Source organism: Chelonia mydas, chromosome 24, assembly GCF_015237465.2.
Source record: "Chelonia mydas isolate rCheMyd1 chromosome 24, rCheMyd1.pri.v2, whole genome shotgun sequence".
NCBI lineage: Eukaryota > Metazoa > Chordata > Testudines > Cheloniidae > Chelonia > Chelonia mydas.
Window position 1 is genome coordinate 4785199 of NC_051264.2, and position 15863 is coordinate 4801061.

A 15863-nucleotide genomic window follows, 5' to 3' on the forward strand; every position below is an offset into this window, starting at 1 on the left:
CCCTGCCCAAAAAAGTTTACAGTCTAACTAGACACGGCGACAACAGTGCAAGAGAGGGAGAACTCCTGGGGCTGAATCTTATTTACCCTAAGGGCCCTTTATACCTCTCCAGCAACCGCAGGACAGGGCAACTGTGCGGCCAATCTCTTGAAATGGAGTTTTTTGAATGACCCGTGGTGCTGCTCATTTCAGACTCTGTCACATATCACTGTCGAGCGCCCAGTGACTCATTTCGACGGCGGGCTACCGGCTCTCCAGCTGGCTGATGACGCTGTTAAATGACTGGGTCCACTGCACGTGCGCTGATGAGCAGCACAATGGAGCCTTACAGCAAATGGAAATTTCACTGACACCAGGACATATTATACCCATTTTACAGGAGCGCAGAGCGATTCATGGCCAGCTTTCCATAAGACCTAAGGTCTCACTCAGGCACCAAATGGAGCAGCGTAGAAGTGGAGAGTAGGCGCTAAGCCCGTTTGAAAATCTGTCCTTTATTAAGTGCCTAGCTGGGAGCTGAAGCACTTTCAAAAATACCCCGAATCACAGGCACTGAGCAACTCAAACCCTGGCTGCAGGTTGTGCAGCAAGTCTGGGATACAGCGGGGAAGTGAATCCAGGGTCATATCTTAGCCACAAGTTCCGCAGGGCTGTTGAGAGAGCAGAGAACCATCCAGGGCACAAACAGGAAGCATTTTTGTACACATGTGAGGATGGGGAAAGACGGCCATAATAAACCAGTGAATTTCTGTTCCTTTTTGACACTCTGGAAAAGCAGGAGGGGGAAGGCAGTTGTTTTTTGGTTTTTAAGACATAAGAAGTCAAGTGGCCGGTCATTAGCCTGGGTCATTTAAATTCTTTGCCGCTTTCTGAGTGACTCTTCAATTTTGCATTTTTAAAATATCTGTACCTGAACAGCCAAAAAACAAGCTGACACGGAAAGGTATTTCTTAAGGGGTACTAGAGAGAAAATTTTAAAAAGAAGCCAAGACAGCCCTGGAGTTTTTCTGTTACTAACACCAGTTGGGTTTGGAGCGCTCTGATCAATCTGGTTTGACGTCTGTGTTTCTTTAAATCCTTCTGTTTAAGATTCTGTCCTCAGAAAAAGCAAGCACAGCAATATGGGGGGGGGGGGGGGGGCGGGGGGGGAGAGGGCTGATGTGTTGTCATTCTTCACACATCACCAAGCAAGGGAATCCTGGCTTTAAGTGCAAAAACTCAACTCATTCCCAATTACAAAACCATAACAATAGCTAGCTATTCCTCCTGCTCCAGGAAACCTGGGACCAAGTGTGCAGCGCTGCATGCAGTGAAGAGACAGGTATCAGCTGTGACAAGGAGAGGAAGGATTTTGGGGGGGTATGGGGAAAGCACTAGACTTTAGGCAATTTGGGTCCCAGCTCTGACAGAGACTCCTGAGTATGTCTCTGTACTAAAGTCATGGGATGTGACTGCAGCTCGACAGACACACCTGCGCTATACAAACCCGCCTGGATCCCTGGGTAATTACTCTGTTGGTGAGGTCCCCTGAGTTGCCACCTGCCACGGCTCTGCTCCTCGAGCGAGCTAAAGTTCGTTCAGGTATGTCTCCGTGAGCTGCAATCACACCCCCAGGCTGCAATGTAGGCATAGACATAGGCAAGGCATTCTGGGCCTCAGTTCCTTGATCTGTATAAAGGGGATAATTGCACTTCATTGGTTTATTCAGGCTCGTGATCCTGCCTTCGGTAGCACACAGGCAGAAGGCTGCTGCGGGGAAGTCCGAGCATAAGGCGATTGGAGGCATTTTGATGTCCCCTATCTCACAATCTTTCCTGTGTTTATCCGCACAACACTCCCGTGAGGTAGGGCAGTGCTTTCCTCTCCATTTTATAACGGGGAACTGAGGCGGCCCAGTGACTTGACCAATGTGACACAGGAAGTTTGTGGAAGAGCAGGGACTTAAGCCCAGGTCTCTGGCTGCTGCTCTACCACAGCCCACCCTGCCCCTCCTCTCCACGCTTACTACTAGCCCTCAGCACAGCAGTGAATTTCGCCTGCTAAATGGCCCTGGAAAGAGACCTGACCGGCAGAAATCTTTTCAGAGGTTGTTTCGAGGAGGCTGAAGTGACCCAGCAAGGCAAAGCACCAAGCTGCCTAGCATTACAAGCAGCCCCAACGAGACAGCATGTCTCAGCAGGGAGTGGGTCTAAGCTGCATGCAATAGGATTCCAAAGTTGGCAGCTCTTCATTTTTCAACTAAGCTGAGCTGTTCTTGCTCGCCGCATCAACCTTAAAAGCTCTTGGCAGCTTCTTTTTCAGCCCAAGCGTCAGCTCCCTGGCTGGGTTTTGAGCCCCGCACAGTTCCTTTCTGTGGACAGTAACAACAGCAGGAGAACATTTTTCAAATTTCAACATTCAGATTACAATTTTTTCCTTGAAAATGTGACGTTTTGGTAGGGAAGATGGGATGAAATTTGTGCATCTGCTTTTCCCTCTGCTTCTTTTTACAGGAAGCAATAAAAACAGCAATAATAATATTACATTGTATTACAGCAGTGACTTGAGGGCCTGGATCAGAATCAGGACCCATGTGGTAGGCGCTGTACAGAGATAAATACAATCCCCGCTCTTTTATCCTAAGATCTCCAAGGACTCCACCAATGCAATTTCAGCCTTACCACACAAAATGACAAAAGGAAGTACTATTTTTTCCCCCACACAAAGCACCATTAACCTGTGGAACTCATTGCCACAAGATAACAGTGAGGCCAAGCAACTTACCCACTGCTCTACTGTACCAAAACTATGAAGAGAACCTAGGAATGTTGATTCCTAGGCCCCTGCTCTGACACTAGACCATACTCCCTCCCAGATCCAGAAGAATACCCAGGACTCCAAGTCCCCCTGTCCTAATCACTAGTCTACACCCCCAAAAACCAAGCAATCCCAGCCTTCCCTGCCTCATAAGCTTGCCATGAAGTTTGCCAGTGTCCAATTTATTTCTTCTGCATCAGCTACTTTAATTCTGGGTACAAGGGTTGGTATCAAGGGTATATGGATATCTATAAATCACATTTGCTAATAATGCCATAAATAAATGGCACAGCAGCAGGAATTGGCTTCTTTGTCTGTCCTATTGACTCAGGTATCAAAGCATACAAGGGGGAAGATTTCTTCTCCGAAACCCACTATTCATTTTCCATGAAAGAAGAACACTCGGAAGCCTAAGACACACGTATTCACAGGAGGCCACAGACATACAAGCAACAAAAAGTTCCTTTTACCTCCCCAGTACCAAGGTTCTTTACAAGGACAAGTTGTATTGAAATGACATTTACCAGCTGAACCCCGGTTTTCTTTCTTTCGTTATTGAAACGTATGCACCTTTCCCTGTGCCGTTAATAAACAGCAGTGCAGCTGCAGTGCTCTGGCAATCGAAGAGCGGCAGCAAAAGGGAAGTGGGACCGATATGATCATGTGAGATGGGGGCCCGCTCTATATGATGATAAGATAGGACACACCATATGGGATCATTAAAAAAAGAACTAGATACATTCATGGAGGATAGGTCCATCAATGGCTGTTAGCCAGGATGGGCAGGGATGGTGTCCCTAGTCTCTGTTTGCCAGATGCTGGGAAGGGGTGACCGGGGATGGATCACTTGATGATTCCCTGTTCTGTTCATTCCCTCTGGGGCACCTGGCATTGGCCACTGTCAGAAGACAGGTTTCAGAGTAACAGCCGTGTTAGTCTGTATTCGTAAAAAGAAAAGGAGTACTTGTGGCACCTTAGAGACTAACCAGTTTATTTGAGCATGAGCTTTCGTGAGCTACAGCTCACTTCATCGGATGCATAGCATATCGTGGAAACTGCAGAAGACCACGATATGCTATGCATCCGATGAAGTGAGCTGTAGCTCACGAAAGCTCATGCTCAAATAAACTGGTTAGTCTCTAAGGTGCCACAAGTACTCTTTGTCAGAAGACAGGATACTGGGCTAGATGGACTGTTGGTTTGACCCAGTAGGGCCATTCTTATGACCAGTAGCTCAGTATCCCACTTTCTGCCACACCAAGAGAAATCACTAGTCCACCAGTAGCTCACCTTCTGCAGTACCAAATCATACCATGAGGCTCTCTAGCCCAGTACCCCACTTCCCGCTCCATCAGATCAGGACAGTGGTCTAGCCAGCTAAGAAGAATGGTCTAGAATGGTGCTTTTCCACCTGTGGTCCGCAGACCTCCAGGGGTCCGCAGGCTATGTCTGAGATTTCCAAAGGGGTCCGTATCTCCATTCAAAATTTTTGAGGGGTCCACAAATGAAAAAAAAGCTTGAAAACCACTGGTCTAGAAGAGAAAACTTTCAGCTAGACAGCTAGGAGATCTGTCCCATGAATCGGCCCCCAGGGGGAAAGTGAAAAAAGTGGAGCTGTTTGTGTGGTTTTTCCCCATTGAGATTAAACAAAGAGTTTAATTCTTTTTTTTTTCTTTTTTGGTCAAAACATGAAACATTCCTACTCCAAGGGTATTTGCTATTTAAAAAAAGGGTTTCAAAGGAAAATTTTCATTCAACTCAAGGTGGTATATTACTAGCGGTTTATATCACAACAGGAAGGATCCCGATGCTGGAAATATACATAATGGGACCTCAGCTAGCATATATCAGCCTAGAAATTAGGCCTAGAAACTATCTGACCTAGTAATTAATGGGGGGAAGGGGGTGAGAGAGATCTGTAGTGATTACTCTATCATGGATACTTTATGTTGGTTCTTCCTTTGTTTTCTGGTTTCCTTCATCTGAAATACAAAGCATTCAGGCTGAGAGGGCTCTATGTTCTGCTCAAGGTGTATGAAATAACACAACATACTGCTGTACAAATCAGACCTTTGGTCCATTATCCCAGCATCCTGCCGCTAACAATGGCTAGCACCAGCTGCTTCAGAGGACGATACAAATAACCCGCTAATGTACAAATATGTAATAATCTGCTCCTGAGAGAAATTTCTTCCTACCCTAGGCACTTTCTGCCCTGAAGCATCAATATTTACATCCCTTGTAAATGTTTGATCCTATCATATATAAGTGTGTATGTCTTTATTATCCATATAAATGTCTAATCCTATTTTGCATATGGCTACTGCAAGCCTAAATAATATCCAGCAGCAGTGAGTTCCAGAAGTTAATTATATGTTGCATTAAAAATGTGCAAGTTGGCAACATTGCCTAGCCCTTTCTTTTCAAAACCAGGCAGTGATTTTAGGTGCCACCTTAAGCTGAATTTTCCAGAAGTGCTGAGCACCTGCAGCCCCCCAAAAGTCAACCAGAGTTGAGGGTACCTAACACTTCTGAAAAGCAAGCCCCACTCACCTGATGATGGGTACATAAATGGCACCCAGAATGGTCATATTTGGCGTTTTAGGCCTCAGGGTCTAATTCTGCACCATTAGAGTCAATAGGAGCTCCCCACAAGTGTTCTGTTCCACGATTAGCAACAAGGTATTATCGAGGCCAAGAGTTCAGCAGAATTTAAAAAAAAAAAAAGGATACTGAAGTTATCTGAGTTACAGCAGAAGCAGTGGATGTTTAGCACATCTGAAAATCAAGTTATAAGTGACTTGCCCCAAGTCACACAAAGTAGCAGTGGCAGGGGTAGACAGCACTCCCCTTCTGGAGTCATAATATAGGTCACCTTCTTAATCACTAGACCATATTCTTTCCCAGAGCTGGGTGTGGAACCCACGAGTCCTGGATCCCAGTCCCCTGCTCTGACCATTAGACAACACTACCTCCCAACGCTGGAAGAAAACCTAGGAGTCCTGGCAACTAGCTCCTTCTTTTAACCATTAGACAACAGGCCTTCCTGACCTGGATGAACCAACCCTCTCCCCCGGCATCCTGACCGCCAGTCCTTTCCTCTAACCACTAAACAACGCTGTAGGGAAAAGACATTTTTGCACTGCTTCTGTGACCGTCGCAATGGGGAAGACAAAGAATCAGTGACTTTACAAAATGTTTCCTTTTCACCCCAAACAAACCAACAAACAAAAAATAGCCCAAGACAAATTCAGACCTTTGAGAGGGAGAAAAAAAGGATTCAGAAAAGCGAGGCGTTATTAAGATCCAATGTGAGATTCGGCTGCCAACGAATGGAGCTGGGTTAACCCTGATACAAAGGGCATGACTTGCAAGGCAGTCGCTGCTCACAGTCCTTGCCTTTTCTTCCCTTTTTCAATAATGAGCAACACTGAGGCCCCCTGAGGCAGAAAAACGAGGCTCCCAAATCTGACAGGCCAATCAAGGCCCCGCAGCCCCGGGATGCTAAACTTCTGCTGGGTTTCATCCTGCCTTCTCATATGCCATGTTTGTCATAAGGCAGGGGAGAGAAACGGAGATCTGTCTAGGTGTGGAACTTGGAGCCGACTGTTCTAAACCCATAGCTTATATTGGAGCAGCCCTGAAGCCACAGTGTCCGGAGCCAAAGTCAGTCAGGATGCCTGGGTTCTATTCCCACCTTGAAGAAGGGAGTGTAGCCTAGTGGACTGGGCAGAGGACAGGAACCTGGAGCTTCCTCCAGAAAGGAAGCATAGGAAACCAGCTGCCATAGACTCTTGGGGTACATCTACACTGATAGGTGCTGGAACTAGGGGTGCTGGGGGTGTTGCCGCACTCCCTGGCTTGAAGTGGTTTCCATCATATCCAGGGTTTACAGTTTGGTTCAACGGCTCTCAGCACCCCCCACTATACAAATTGTTCCAGCGCCCCGTCTACACTGCATTAAAAGCCCCACGGCATAGCTGACTCAGGCTCACAGGGCTACGAAATTGCAGTGTAGACATTCGGGCTCGGGCTCGAGCCCAGACTCTGAGACCCTGTGAAGGGGGAAGATCTCAGAGCCTGGACTCTAGCCTCGGTGTCTACCCCAGCTATTTTTAGCCCCATAGCCTGAGCCTGCTAATCCAGGCTCTGAGACTTGGTGCCAGGGGTTTTTTATTGCTGTGTAGACATAGCCTTGGGGTCCATCCCCAGTTCTGGGAGGGACTGTAGACTAGAGATTAGAGCAGGTGGAAGGGGCATGCCAGAACATCGGCTTCTATTTGCAACTCTGGACAGGAACATTGTCTAGCGGTGAGAACAGGGGGAAACTGACATGCCTTTTCTTCCCAGGTCTGGGAGGGGGTGCAGTCAGAGCAGAAGCAAGGACTCATGATTTCTGGGTTGTAGAACTGACGCTGGGCGCTATTCCTGCCTTCCTCAGGCAGTATTGTCTAGCAGTGAGCACAGAGCCTACGTCAGGACTCCTGAGTGCAGTTACTGATTGTGCTACTGGCTGAGTGTATCATCCTGGGAGCAAGTCACTTACCATCTGATCTTCAGAGGTGCTGAGCACGCAACAGCTCCCGTTAGCTAGCACTTGTTACATGACTGAAATGGAAAAGGTATCTAAGAGCCGAGTGGGCTTTTTCACCTGGGACGCAGACCCTAGGGCAGCAGCCCTTGATCAAAGTACAAATACGGGACGAATGGTCAGGCAAAGAAAACACAGGAGACCGGTGGAAAGAACCACCCCATCCAGATCAATCCACATCAATGAAAAACCAGGAAAGGAGGAATTAACCTCACATGACAGATGTTAATTGTGTCATGCCAGCAGCCACTCAGATATCACTGCAGCAAGAATGGCAGTGGATAAGGCACTGTCCTGAGAGTTAGAAGAGATGTGTTCCATACCCAGCTCTGCCATGTAACCTTGGCTAAGTCACATGCCCCCTCTCTGCCTCAGTTTCCCCACCTGCCAGTTGGCTATATTGACTGTAAGCTCTTGGGGCGGGGACAGTCTCTCACTAGGTGTCTGTGCAGCACCCACCCACTGCCTATAGTTTAAGGCCAGATGGGACCATTAGATCATCTAGTCCAGGGGGTCTCAACCTTTTGCTTTCTGAGCTCCCCCCCAACATGCTATAAAAATTTCACAGCCCAGCTGTTCCACAACAACGGTTTTCTGCATATAAAACCCAGGGCTGGTGTTACGGGGTACCACGCTGGGCAATTGCCCAGGGCCCCATACCACAGGGGCAACACGAAGCTAAGTTGCTCAGCCTTTGGCTTCAGCCGCAGGTGGTGGGGCCCCGGGCTGCAGTCCCGCATGGTGGCACTTCGGCTTTCTGCCCTGGGCCCAAGCGAGTCTAATGCTGGCCCTGCTTGGTAGACCCCCTGAAACCTGCTCGCAGCCCCCCAGGGGGCCCCAGACCCCTGGTTGAGAACCACTGATCTAGTCTGACCTACTGTGTATCACAGGCCATTACGTTTCACCCACGTTCCCCTACATCGAGCCTAATCACTTGAGTTCAGCTATAGCATTTCAGTCCCTAGGAGACTAAATGAATGTGTGCCCCAGGCAGAGAACAGGAGAGACTGAGGTGTGCCAGTGGCCCAGGCCCCTGCAAGGGAAGGGAATCAATTAGGTGAAGTGACCTTGCATGGGATCCACCTAGTACAAGGAGGCTTCTAGATGCTGCTCTAATGCAGTAAGAAGAACCTGAATAGAAAAGAAAGGAAGCCACTTGCAGGCAAACAGTTCCCAAAGCTGCAGTGGGCTTTATTTTGAGTTCAGCATCCAAGCAGAGGTGAAGATGTCAGTAAAGAATAATCCAGCCCTTGATAGACACGTTCTTAAAGATACTTGAAAATCCACCCATCTGCCTGGCTATTTCAAAGGGAGGGAGAGACAGCCTGACCTGCCCTCGCTTGCAGCGATGGTCAGTCGGTGCAGAGCAGCGTGTGGGTGATCAGCTGGCCAAGAGAAGGGACAAGTCACCTGCATTAGTGAGGCTGCAGTTTGGTTGATTTACACACACTTTAAAATTCACTTGTTCTTTCAAGTGGCTGGACCAGATGGCTGCTTAGACTAACCACAACAGGTGCTTTTGGCCAGTACTTGCATTCAAAGGAAATCTAGTGAGAGGTCCTTGCGCCCCGCACCTCATGCAGTCATCGACACCAGTGCCAAGTGGTGTGGAAACAATGCCTTCTACACCAGCGCAAATGACTACCCAAGACACAGGGCAATGAAGGCAACAGAAATAAAAGAATTGCTGAGAGAGCAGGGAGGCAGTAAGGTCTAATGGATAGGTCACGAGAGTGGGAGAGCGGGAGACCTGCATTCTGTTCCTGCCTTGGCCACTGGCCTGCTGGGTGACCTTGGGCAAGTCACTTCCCCTGTTTGTGCCTCCGTTTACCCATCTGTACAATAGGGATAACAATGGTGACCTTTCTCTGCAAGGGACCAATGAAAAATGACTATCAGAGAGGGAAGATTTATGACCTAACACACCACAGGACTATCCCCTCCTAACCCACTGTTTGATTTGTGCTGTCCTTCAATTGTAAATTCTCCAGGGCAGAGATCGCCTCCTCCTAGGCGGATGTAAAGTGCAGAAGATAATGGATCCCTGACCCTTGACTGCAGCCAATCGGTGCTACCCCAATACAAATAATATTTTATTAATAATAATGAATATTATTATTAAGTTGAGAGAGATCAGCTTTGTCCTGATACATAACTTTTGCCATTTCACGCTACACAAGCACATAGCTGTGTTATTCATTAATTGGTTTCATTTATATGAGCGTAGCACCTGGGAGCCCCAGTCACAGACCAGGACCCCATGGTGCTAGGCGTTGTACAAAAAGACGGTCCCCGCCCTAAAGTGCTTACAATCCAAGGATCTAGCCTTCGTCCCAGTAGCATCCCAGATCCTCACGATCATTAACAGATTTTCTTCCCTTCCCAACACCTCTGTGAGACACAAGCATTATTTCCATTTTATAGATGGGGAACAAAGGTACCGGGTAGATTATGTAACTAGCCTAAGTCATAGAAGGAAATCTATGACTGGAGCAGGAACTGGGCCCGGGTCTTTAGAGCCCCGCAAAGGAACTACCCCACACAGTCAGTAGGAATTATTTTGGGGAAGGTCTGTGGCGTGTGTTATCCAGTGGGTCAGACCAGGTGATCACAATGGGCCCCTTCTGGCCTTGGAATCTAGGACCAGTCCTTCCTTAGCCTAACTCCAACCGGCCTGAATTTATCCCCGTTCCGTTGCCGCCACCGTTTTTCTATCGCCTTTATCTCGCGGCTCTGAGCGCAGGGCACAAAGCGAGCCAGACACTCTTAAGACATGGCTACGGATGAGGTAGTCTCCACGGCAACCATCACCATGCCACAGCTCTTCGGCTTTTCTTCCCTCACTCGCTGGGTTTTTATGCCATTTGGTGCAAGCGGAGGCAAGGAAAGGCGCTGAGAATTGCCCGGCAGGTTGACTGGCGAGCGCTCGCTTGTGTCAGGGACGCCAGCGGCTCCGCACAAGTCCGACTGCTTTTTCCAGACCGTCTCCAAAGATACGTAGCAACCGCTCGCCCATCGCTAGGCACGGCCCTGCCGTGCCAGAGCCCCAACCCAGACCATTTTTATTACCGTAGCGTTAGCGTGCTCAAGAGCGTGACGACCTACCTTGTAAAATGGGATTGTCCTACTGCAGATGGCAATTGTGAAGTGCTCAAACACTACAGTGACGGTGGCTACAGAAGTCAGAGATACGGAGGGGCAGTGACTCACCCAGGGCCACGCAGCAAGTCAGTGGCGGAGCTGGAAGCAGGATCTGGCTCTCCTGAGTTCCATTCCAATCCTACTACACCACACCCCCATGGACTACAACTGGGAGTGCAAATGGGTGGAGGGGCCTCTTTGTAAAGCACGTTGCAATCTCTAGCTGCCATGCCCTATAGAGGAGGTATGTGTTATTGATATGGCCCCCTAGGAATCTGGCAGCGTAAGGCAAAGGTCAGATCTGATCCAGACGTCCAGAATTCCACTCCAGATTTTTGGTTCAGGCCTTGACTTCCCAGCCTGCACTTGAAATTTGTCTCCTGAGAGGCAGAATGGGCTTCCAGTTAAGGCACCGGGCTGGGATTCAGGAGATTTGGGTCCAATTCTTTGGTCTCCTGCAGACTCCTCATGTGACCTTGGGTAAGCCATTCACCCTGTCTGCGTCTCATCACCCCACATGCAAGGTGGGAACAGCTGTTCTTTTCTTGGCTGTTTAGATTTGAACCTCTCTCACTGTGCGGTCCCTCCGCACCTCACGCAATGGGGTGCTGACTTCAGCTGAGACGTCTAGGCGCTACTGGACAACAAATAATTGTACAGTTCAGAAGAGACCTCTATAGCCAGTCCACCGGCTTGAGGGACCTGGGTCCTTTAAAGGGTGCCCAGTACATAACCATCAACTCAGGAAGGTGATAGATCTCTGGTGGGTCCCTTCTGCAAGGCACACAGCAAAGCACTTGGGCTGTGGAACCCGTTAGAGAATGCAGGAAGCAGAGAACTCCAGAATCGCTTCTCCCACCTCCTCGCTATTATACAAGAATGACTATCACAGCAATTAACAGACATGCCAATTAAATACAAGCAGGTGCTGGTTAACTCTGCACTGAGTAATTCATACCCGACTCCAGCTAAATTGCTTTAAATTGGAGAGACGGGCGAAGGAGCAGAGTTTGCAATTGGCAAAGCGCGGGGGGGAGGAAGGGGAATCATCTCTGCTGGAAAATATTTTTGCAAAAGCAGGGGTGCTTAGGAATCTGGGTCCACTTGATCCAATTCCCCCAGGTTTAGGGAGCGGGCAATTCAGTGAGTGGGTTTGTATCTCATCCAAGTCTCTTACTACTGGACAATGGATTCTATGGGGAAAAGTATTTCCTTTCATCATTTTTGAATCTGCCACCTTTCAATTTCATGGAAAGTCCCCTTGCTCTTATGATACAAGACACGGTGAATAGAAATTTCACATCCACTTTCTCCGGACCATTTATTATTCTGTACATCTCATCACTTTCCAAACTAGAAGGCAAATAAAAAACTAAGTTTTATTTATCTTTTAAAAGCTGATTATTTTTAAGGCAAACTCATGATTTGATGGGGGGAGGAGAGTGACTTGATTTTTTTGAAAGTTTAGGGCTGACAACACTGGAACAATCCCTATCTTTGCAGTCTCTCTTCATGGGACCTTTTCCATGCTCCTAATCACTCTGGTCTCCAGGCTGTCCCTGAACCTCCTCTAATGCAAAAATACCCTCTCCAGAGGGGATGCTCAGAACCCCGCACAAGGACAGTGAGCTCAAAGGCTCAAAGTGAAATTGAGTAGAAACTGCCCAGCCTTATTTCATTGTTCAAGGTCACTCAAATGTAACAAAGCGAACAATCCACAGAGAGTGAAATGTCACTTTGGGTTTTAAAACCCCTTTCCGTTTTAATCATCTCAATATTATTAGTAATACCATGACATTTCTTGTTTTAAAAAATATTTTAATAGAACTGACCTGTAATCCTTTTTTTCCCCGAAAAGAAAACTTTAATATCTCAAATCAGCGAAAGAATTTGTGCAGACAAGTGCATTTTTAAAAGGGTTCCTGGAAAACCTAGTCCTGATTCTCAGAGTAACTTGTTATTTCCAAGTGCCCAATTGAAGATGCTTTAAGGGGCTTGATTTTCAGGAAGTGGATTCTCAGCCCTTTCTGAAAGTCACGCCCCTTTCAGGTCTCTCCAGCTGAGCTCCTGGAAACTGAAGCAGTCAAAATGAGTCGGCTCCCTTGAAAATCTTAGCCTCAGTGTGTTTAGAAAGCCTTAAGTTTCAGATCCTGTGTTCCCCTGTCACAACAAGTACCAGTGGTTAAATCGGCCCTCTTTGCACCAGTTGCAGAGACTGAGGTCCTCCTGGCCTGGTATAGCAGAAGCATAGACTCCTGAACTTAGAAAATGGAAGATAAGTAACTGGTTTTAAAATCATATGGATTCTCTTCTAATTTCTTTTCAGCCTTCTTCACTTTTTCTGGAACATATTCAGCAGCCTCTGCTTCAATGTAGCAATGGGGTCTAGTGGTTAGAGCTGAGGATGGTGCACACACATGGGTTCTAGTCCTAGGTCTGTGAAGGAATATGGTCTAGTAGTTAAGGCAAAGGATTCGGTTCCATTCCCAGCTTTGGAAGAACATGTGATTCTAGTAGTTAAGAGCGAGGGGAGTGGGAATCAGAACGCTTAGTTTTGCCACTACATCCCTCATCTGCAGAACATTTATCCACAAGGGCATGGAGAGTCTTAAAAAGGGAATGTTTGCAAAGCACATTGAGACCGGTCGATGGAAGGCAGCTCCAGGCGTGCAAAGTATTCAAAACAGAGATTTTGTCTTGCCGGTGAATTGTGTCACTGAGAGTCTCCCGACCTCCGACTCTCAAACCTGCTTTCCCAACTGCAACCCGTGCAACGGAGCTGCGCAAAGTTGTAACCTGCCCAGAGCCCTTCTTTTGTCATTCGTACCATGCCGAGGCATCAGGAGTATGGGGAGCAGGACAGAGTGAGAGATTAAGAGGGGCTCAGAGATTAGAGACAAGAATGATTAGAGGCCTGGAAAAATCTCTCCTACGAAGAGAGACTAAAAGAATTGGCACTGCTCATAGAGGAGATAAATGAGTGGGAACCTGATCAAGTTTGATGAGATACTGAATGAAGGCAGATTGGGGGCCATGCCCTACAATGCCAGGGGCAGGGGATGGTCAACGAAAGCAGGATGTTTAAAGCTGATAAAGGGAAACATTTTGGTTTGGACAGCAACGTGAAGAGCCAGAGGTACAATAGTCAGTATTTAAAAAGTAAACAAGACTTTTGCAAGAGAAAAATGCTCCTGCTTCCAGACAAAAGCCAACCTCTCATTAGGATTTGGAAAACGCTTTCCTTGGGGCAGGTGTCATAGGGCGTGGCTGCCCTAGAGTGCCCCCTGCTGGCTGAGCATGGCTCTGCAGGTGCTCCCTGCAGCAATTTCCCCTCACCCAGGGATTCACACTGCTCAGGCATCCAGCCGGGTCGCTCAGAATTGGATCCCTTTCCAGAGGGAGGTCAAACAAAAGGTTCTTCTGTCCCCCTTTGGGCTCCTCTGCACTCATCCCTCTGGGCTCAGGTTCCAGTCCCTTTAGGGTTACCTTTCAGTCTCTCTGGAATAGAGCCTGGACTCCCAGGCTTCTTCTCCATATTCCCTTTGCACATTCTCAGGTCCCCTAAGGTACGTTTCAGTCTTCCCAGCTCTGGGATAGATCATTGACCTACAGACTACTTCTCTAGAGTCCTGCCGGACCCGACTTAAATGGGGCTTCTGTGGATGGCCTTGATTTCCTGCCATTCCTCCCCAGACTGCCTTCTCTGCCCCTTCTATGAGGCCCCGGGTGCTTAACAGGCTGCCACCTGTCACCAATTAGTTCCACCCCTTAGGCTGGAGGCAGATGATTGACCAAGGCTGGCTAGCCCCAGGCCTCCTGGTCTTTAAGGGGCAGGCCACCCTAGATACGTCCACACTGCAATTAGACACCCGCAGCTGGCTCAAAGTCCCGGGGCTTGGACTGTGGGGCTGTTCCAAGCCAGCTGCGGGTTTTCAATGGCAGTGGGGGCATACCCCTGTTACAGCAGGTGATCCCTTCACTAAAGGGTGTCTTGCCCCAGCCTCTGAAGCAGCTGGTGCTGGCCATTGTCAGAGAGAGGATACTGAGATACCTGGAGTCCAAATCCAGGCTAACAATTCCTGTATTCTTCTGTTCCTAGATTTGAGTTGCTCAGTTCTTTCTTGCACAGAAATAAAGTGGGCTTAGAACTGGCAGCCGTAGCTCTAAAACCATGCCAAGAAAAAAATCCTTACAAGTAGATTTTCATTATATTTATACATCTGGCTAAGTTCCCATTGAAATCAATGAGAAGTACTTGTATCCTGCTGCGGATTCGGGGTCTGATCTAAACCCCATTTAAGTCAACGCAGGAATCTTTCCCATGGAATTCAGTGGGTTTTGGACGGTTGCCCTTAGAGCGCAGAATCTGTAGGATATTTACCTCCTCATCTCCTGAATGACTTGTGTCCACTGAGGACACATCAAATTAGAAAGCCCTAGAGTTCACAGATGTCCTGATTTTATAGGGACAGTCCTGATTTTGGGGGCTTTTTTCTTGTATAGGCACCTATTACCCCCCACCCCCGTCCCGATTTTTTACCCTTGCTATCTGGTCACCCTACTGGTTCATACAGTTTTTATGTAGCATCTCACTGTACAACAAGCACCCGGAAGGAGTCGATCTAGGCAAGGGATCTCCCCAACATTCTCTGTGGTGAACACTGACAGCATGAAATCACATCGTTTCACTGCACTACCTTTATCCTCCTTATCGTCTCATTTTACTCCCAGCTGCCCCCCCCCCCGCCCCCCAATTATCGTGCAAGCTTCCTGCTTCTCATGAACTTAAGAGGACAAGCTTCTGATCTCATGTGTGCTAGTGCAGAACTAGAGTAACTCCACGGACTCAGTTACGCTAAGGCCTGGTCTACACACTGATTTTGTACTGGTATAACTGCTGGTTAGGGGTGTGATTTTTTACTGATACCATTATACCAACACAGTGTGGACACAATGCTTTATACTAACATAACTTAGTCCCTTTCCCAGCTGAGAATGAACTACCCCAGGATAAACAGTTTTATACCACTATAATTGCATCCGCAATAAGGAGGGTTATACCACTTTAATTCTCCTGGTATAATTCAAAGGGTGCAACTTTTGGGAGTAGACCAGACTGCTCAGCCAGCGTAAAGGGCCTTAAAATGGGCCAAAATGCACTGTCAAAAGACCTAAGTGACTTGCCCAAGGAAATCTGTGGTAGAACCAAGATCAAACCCAGATCTCTTGGGTCCCATGGCAATGTTGAACCAAAAGACTGGCCATCACTACTCCAGATACAGGTTAGATTTCCATTTTCTACAAAATACATATTTAGCTATAATAACCTCTTGAA

The 15863-nt window shown here is 47.8% G+C and overlaps 1 protein-coding gene across 15 annotated transcripts in view; it reads right to left on the bottom strand.

Annotated features, from left to right (window-relative positions):
• Positions 1-15863, bottom strand: part of MEF2D (myocyte enhancer factor 2D) — a 176915-nt gene that overhangs the window by 79995 nt on the left and 81057 nt on the right. The window contains exon 1 of one of the 15 annotated variants that reach the window (XM_043535002.1): positions 538-557. The exons of the other annotated variants lie outside the window; for them this stretch is intronic. The gene's annotated coding sequence lies outside the window, so the exon portion shown is untranslated. Of the gene's footprint in view, positions 1-537; positions 558-15863 lie in introns of those variants that run through there. 15 annotated transcript variants of the gene reach the window in all.